The following is a 7,035-nucleotide window of genomic DNA, read 5'->3' as shown; positions in this document are numbered from 1 at the left end:
AAAGAGCGAATGGTACATTTGTTGAAGTTGAGTGAAATATAATTATATACAAACATATTTAGCATGTCCGTTTATACTCGGACATGGAAAGACAATATGCATACAAATTGCCCTGAGTGAAGAAAGTTCCTTCACAGACACTGTGGGTGTAAACAGACCACTTGACCATAAAAGACGTCGCCGGACCATCATACGCATATACATACACGCACACGCACACACACACACACACACACACACACACACATATATATATATATATATATGATGATGATGATGATGAAGACTAAATATTGCTAAGTGCTTATAATTTATTCACAGAGGTTTTCACTGCACGCCTCTGTCTGATATATACACCTCTATCTGTGGTGTACGTCCCTATACGAAATATGAAGCGAAGAGACGGTAAATCTGAAATTTTAGTGAACTACGTTGAGGCTTCATGAAAAGGAACTCATAGAAAACAAAAGCAAACAAAAACCAGAGAAATAGAAAATAAAAACAAACAAAAAACCAGAGGTGTATGAGATAGGATGAAATACCACATGATTAATGTTACTTCCCAAAAGAAGGAAAATGGAAAGCAAAGAGTAGTGCATGAAGGAGAAATTAATTTGTATCAACAAAAATTTTTAAAGTAATATAACGTAAAAATTAAAGTACAAACAAAAATGGGAATAAAACTAAGTTGTATTGGTAAGCTGCAAGTAAGATTAACGTACATAAAACTGAAAAAGAAATAATGAGAAAAGCGACTGAGTTTCATTTAAAATACATAAACTTTAAAAAATATTTCTCTTAATTGATTCATGCGTATCGTGGTGTTGTATAAATTTACCACCAAAAAATTAAATGTTTCAGTAAAGTTAACTCCTTGTACAGTTTTGAACGATTAATATCTGTCTTCTAATATCTGTCTGCGATCGAGTTACAAATTAAATACTTTAAAAATGGCCGGAATTCCAGTTTGTTTTCCGATATCATTGACCATATTTCACCATTTCTGTAAGTGTGAAATTTCTTGATCCTGTAATTATGTAGTGCAGTGAAATACTCTGTGTGTCTGGGGGGGGGGGCGTGAATGTAAGGATATATAACTATTTAACTACGCTTTCAAGTTTTGCCATCTCCAAGGCTGGTTCAAACAATGCGCTTGTATAGTGGATCTGAAGATATTTATTCATAAAAAAATCTATAAACCGTTAGGAGGAGGAAGTAAGGTTTGTTTTAATGAGAAGGGTGAACTAGTTCAAAACGCTGACCTGCATTGAAATAGCTGTAGTTCTGGGAATTTTAGTTCTAGAAGTGAGAAAGGGCCTTAAATGGATATTGATTAGGAAATAAATTTTGCTACAGATACTTTGTATTCGGGTTGTCAATTTGGATTCAATAAATAAGGAAGTATTGACATTTGGGTATCTTACTAATACTTATAATTGAACAAGGTGAAAGGATAAATTTCGACATGAGTGTGAACGTTAGTGTATAGTACGTCTGTGTCTATAACAGGTTGAATAAAAAGTAAGCAACGTTTTGAACCGTGAAAAATTTGTACAGGATTTTTGCAGAGTCTGAATATTTTAAAGTCATCCTTTTGAAATTGTCTGATAATACAGACATAAACTTGCCTAAATGTAGCAATAAATTAGAATTCATATTTTTTTCACCGTTGTTACAATCATCGGAAATGAATCGGTTGGTTTGGATGTCATTTTGGTAATTATTGTGATTTTTGTTGAAACTATTGTTGGAAGAATTACCGTTTTGTCCCACTTTTATTGTGTTTGTTTCGAAACCTTATTTTACTGACTTTTGGCAGACTTGCTAATGGTTTCCTCCTTGGGAGAATTTTTTTTCCGTTTTTGAATATTATTTTCTCATCATGTTCATCAGACGTATCTTCGTCGAACGAAGATTTGAGCCAACAAGTTCAGGAGTTGAACAGAAAATTGTTGAAAGACACAAAAGAAATGAAAATTACAGGTAGTAAACAAAACGTAAACAACTTTGCACCTGTACCTGCGTCAACAGGGAAGGCTAGAAACTAGAAAACCAAGAACTAGGCAAGTTTAAAGGAATGCTTCTAAGAGAGGGGTATGAAATCAAACGTATCACTCCCAGTGAGTTGACGCATGATACTGCTAAAGAAAAAAAACTGTGAAGAATTACCAAGGGACAGGCGGGAAAATGCCTGCCGCCAATCTAGCATGATGTTGTGCATCTCACCAGAGATAATCGGTTCGCAACAATAGAGGTGCGGTTCGCATGTGAAGACAAGGCCAGCGAACGCTGAGCGTTACCTCTGAAATCGAACGAAGTGGTAATCCTACCTAACCCCTCGAGAAGGCGAACTTCCAAGGTGATGATAGGAAAAATCGCACCGGAGGTCGACGCAGCCAGGCTGGTGGCCACCATCGTTTTTGGTTTGTAGGATAAAGTGACAATCCTCCATGCCATGAAAATTCATCAACAAAATTGGTCGGGTCAAATGTTACTACAGGCTTCCCAAGATGACATCGAATTGATTGCAGGTACCATACGGGTGAGTGAGGAAACGATCCTGAGAGTAATGGCGGAGGCCAGAAAGCCAAGATGTCTTAAGTGCGGCCAAAATGGGCACATAAGATCTCAATACCCTCCACCAATGAAACCAAAAGCTTCCCCACCCGCTGGACATCGTCACACTTCGATGAAGGTTAGCTTGCTGGTTTGTTCCGAAAAACATTCGGAGCGGGACCTGTGCTTGGCAATGTTACCGAGGAGCCTTGGCAGTTCGGGATAAACTCGCTAAGCACAGCTATTCTTGCCAGCCTCCTTTCCCAAAATGCGAGCAGAACAGTGAAACTGTTCTACACACCATTGTGCAATGTCGAAGGATATCGGAGATGTGGGTTTATGCCGAACACGTGTTGCCATGTTTAGGAAGAGTACAGCTGTCTTACGTGTCTATAATAAAAACTGTTCCACCTCCCTCCCTTTCAAGGCAAAGGAAGGTTTGTTTCATAGCGGTAATAGCGATTGCGAAAGAGGTGGTATGGAGGTTGCGTTTGAGAGAAGCAGAGACAAGCGACTTCATCTCCAGCGGACGGTTGGTAAACTACTTTGTTTGCCAACTCAAAAGGAAAATATGCTTGAAGAAGAGCTGCCTGCCTCTGAGTGTGTTCGAGAATGATGGCAAAATATAGCGTACATGCTGAGAGTAAATGTGACCCCGTAAGGGAAGTCAAAAGGTACAGTGGTGGTACGTGATTTGTAGGGTCGAATCCAGTCTCCATTTTTCATAATTATTCTTCATTCGTTTTATATATTTATTTATAATTAAATTTTTACTCACATGTCATTATCAATCGCAATAAATCACCCCCTGCCTCCTTGTGTGTCCCCTATTTGTATAGTCGCCTGTGGACAATTATAGAATTAATCATCGGAAATGGATCTGTCAAAGAGCGATATTCGAGCAATTTTGCTATTCAACTTCAGAAAAGGAAGTCAAGCAGCTGAAGCTCTCGCCATATCAATGAAATGTTTAGTGAGGAAATGACATTGATCATTATGTCTCTCGCTAATCAAAAGATTAATGTTTCTAGTAGCATTCTTCTCTATTTGAAGGTAATCCTCAGACAGCGAATATCTAAATCGAGCCCGTAAAGCACTGGAATTGTTAATTTCCGTATTTGTGAGGAGGACAATGTATAGATCTCTCATGGTTTGGGGAAGCCTTATTCACTCAGCATCTTCCAGTGTCTGGTGCCAATGATCATCGAATTGAAGCAAATAATGGCAATAGTTGTCCATCACACATTTTCAAAGAGTTAAACGATACTGACCCTTTGATGCAGAAGTATTAACTAATACAGTTCACCACTTCGTGGAGAAACACTATATGGTCATCCCAAAACGCTTGCCTCAAAAATCTCTGGATACTGGTCAACACTTTTCCCCACGTTCCTTCTTTGCCATGTCTTGTTACTCCAAGTATAAAACCTTGGCACATCGGCATATTACAAACTTTTTGCAAATGGATCGCGAGCACAAATATCCATGTCCTACGCATGTTATCGTTTACTGTAACAGCAGCATTGTCCCGAAAGAAGATTTGATTTTCCTCAGGTAGATGAACTTGAAGCCGAACTATAGCTGGTGCCCTCTCATGAATTGTAAATCCGAGTACTAAGGCAACATCTTCTGAAGGATGTTTCTTCCTGTTAAATATGGTGTCATATCATCTTCTCTGTTCACACTAAACGTTGTTTGATCACTGCCCTTCATGGTATATTTGATAACAATATTTGATTGATTTGACGGAAGAGCATATCTCTACATTTTGGAGGCAGTTGAACAGTTTTAATAGTTACATGTTGTAGGGAACCACCCATTGTGACCTTATATTCCGTCTTTCCCTTACTTCTTGATACCCTGCAAATCCTGGAGACTATCTTCTCCACACAACATATGCTTATAGAAAGGCTTAGGGTACTGATTGCTGCTTATTCCATGTTTCCAACTCGGCGAATTATTAGAGCAATTGGGACCATGGATCATGTGCTTTAGCACCAATTGATGACCCTCTGGATATTTGTTTGGATCTGGTATTTCGGCTTGAACGAATTTACCAATATTTCTGCGACCTGGGCTTGGCGGCTTCATTGAGCCATAGCAAACAGTGTGTATGGGGAAGACTTCGCTTTTGATATTCAACAGGGAACTCATAAACTAGGCCAAATGAGCCATCTACTCCAGTAAAATACTTTATGAGCATTTTCCGTTTCAGGTCAAATATTCTGGCAATTAAATCTGGCCTGTCATGCGGCTTCTGATTCGGGAATAGGCTTTACCGGATTTCGGGCCAGTTTGGATTGCATGTCATTGTGATAGAGAACGAAGCATTGCCGTATTTCCGTATGTACATCATGGCATCTTGGCATCGCTCCATCATATGCCTCTGTCCACTGACAAATGTCGAAGAGAGTTTGATTTGCCTCCGATGTTGCGAAAATCGTCATCATCATTCGATGCGTCGATAAGGCCCTTGTATGTTGTAAATCACAGTGATTAAATCGAATGTAACGCAGCCTATGTCATTCAATCTTCGCAGCCATCTCAACCAAATATTGCCGAAATAAACGAACGCCTCTGAGAAGTTGGTTGAATTCATTGTCATGGCTCATTATTCGATAGGCATAGTAACGCATTGGCGTCAACATTTTCTTTTTTTTGTTACTCATTAGCAGATCAGGATGCCCCCCCCCAGATCACCAAAAGGAAAAAAAAGCAGAACATACTGAAGACTGTTATAAGACCGATGGGATTCTGAGATTATTTGTAGTTGTCCGCCTTTTTCTTTCAAGACAATAGGCTATGCCGTTGCTTGATTTCCAGGGCTGTTTTCTATAACAACCGCAACTTCGTTTGCAGTTTGTGCATTGAATCTTCTCTCATATCCTATTGCTGGTCTCTGATCGGGATCAATAATAATCGTAGCTTCGGGAATATTTGTAAGTTCTCGTTTTGCCATTCTAAATGACGGGTTATATTGTTTGAGTATAAATTCCATTAATTCAACTATGTCGCACTTAATATTATCGTTATGTAGTATCCTCATCGTGAAATCGACAATATCTTGAGGACCCAAAAAGTAAATTTGAAGAAATTGGCGTTGTTCACTGGAATTAGGAGTTAATGAACCGATGTAATGATGAATTTGACCCTGAATAACGATGGCAGGATTCCATCTACTCCTTGGGGAACAACGTTCTTGAGTGCCAAAATATGTCATTTGGAACAGACAGTTGTATTGTTTAAGGTTCCTTCTGAACTTATTGCTGTAGGTTGATCAGTACTAAATGAATTCTCTCTTTACTCTCTCTTTACTCTTTTACTTGTTTCAGTCATTTGACTGCGGCCATGCTGGAGCACCGCCTTTAATCGAGCAACTCGACCCCAGGACTTATTCTTTTGTAAGCCCAGTGCTTATTCTATCGGTCTCTTTTGCTAAACCACTAAGTAACGGGGACATAAACACACCAGCATCGGTTGTCAAGCAATACTAGGGGGACAAACACAGACACACAAACACATGCACACACATATACATATATAGATATATACGACGGGCTTCTTTCAGTTTCCGTCTACCAAATCCACTTACAAGGCTTTCGTCGGCCCGAGGCTATAGTAGAAGACACTTGCCCAAGGTGCCCCGCAGTGGAACTGAACCCGTTTCCATGTGGTTGGTAAACAAGCTACTTACCACACAGCCACTCCTGCGCCTAATGTGAAGTTCCTGGGAGTAAAGGCTGAAGATTCTCCAGCTTGACTTTTCCATTCATACAGCAAAAGTTAGCAATTTCACCATGAAAAACCACTGCATGGCAATAGACACAGATCTTATTCATTTCTCCAACATCAGCAGATAAGTCACGTCTTTGAACTGTCCTTGGTATATTCGCAATATTTTGTCGAGTAAGACGTTCATATCACTAAATGTCCGAATCTTGATATCGACTGCCTCTGGATCTCTCCCTCTGTTTTGCCAGATGCTCAGCTCTCTGATTGTCCGATTCAAGCTGTCTCATGCTTCTGTCTCTTTCCCGCTGTTCTGCTCAGCTGTCCGAGCGTCCGATTCATTATGTCGCCTGCTTAGCCACGCTCTTTTCCTATAATCTATAGACTACCCAGATGTTTTCTTTCTTCCTTCCTCGTCGAAGTATGATATAAGAATAGGATACCTAAATAAATGTACTTTTAAAATCAGCTTCTTACGGAATCAAATGGTCGTTGTAGGCACAGAGAAGCAGAAGGATAATAGCTTCAAACAAATAAGAACCTTTGCAGAAAGAAATGTATCATATTCACGTCAGAATCATCAATGAAAGAAATATGAGTTAACACAAATGAGAACGCTTAGATAGATGGACAGATAGACAGACAGACAGACAGACAGACAGACAGATAGATAGATAGATAGATAGATAGATAGATAGATAGATAGATAGATAGATAGATAGACAGACAGACAGACAGACAGATAGATAG

This window comes from Octopus sinensis, linkage group LG1 (genome assembly GCF_006345805.1).
Source record: "Octopus sinensis linkage group LG1, ASM634580v1, whole genome shotgun sequence".
Taxonomy (NCBI): domain Eukaryota; kingdom Metazoa; phylum Mollusca; class Cephalopoda; order Octopoda; family Octopodidae; genus Octopus; species Octopus sinensis.
The sequence above is the reverse complement of the archived record's forward strand: the minus strand, read 5'-3'. Positions refer to the sequence as shown.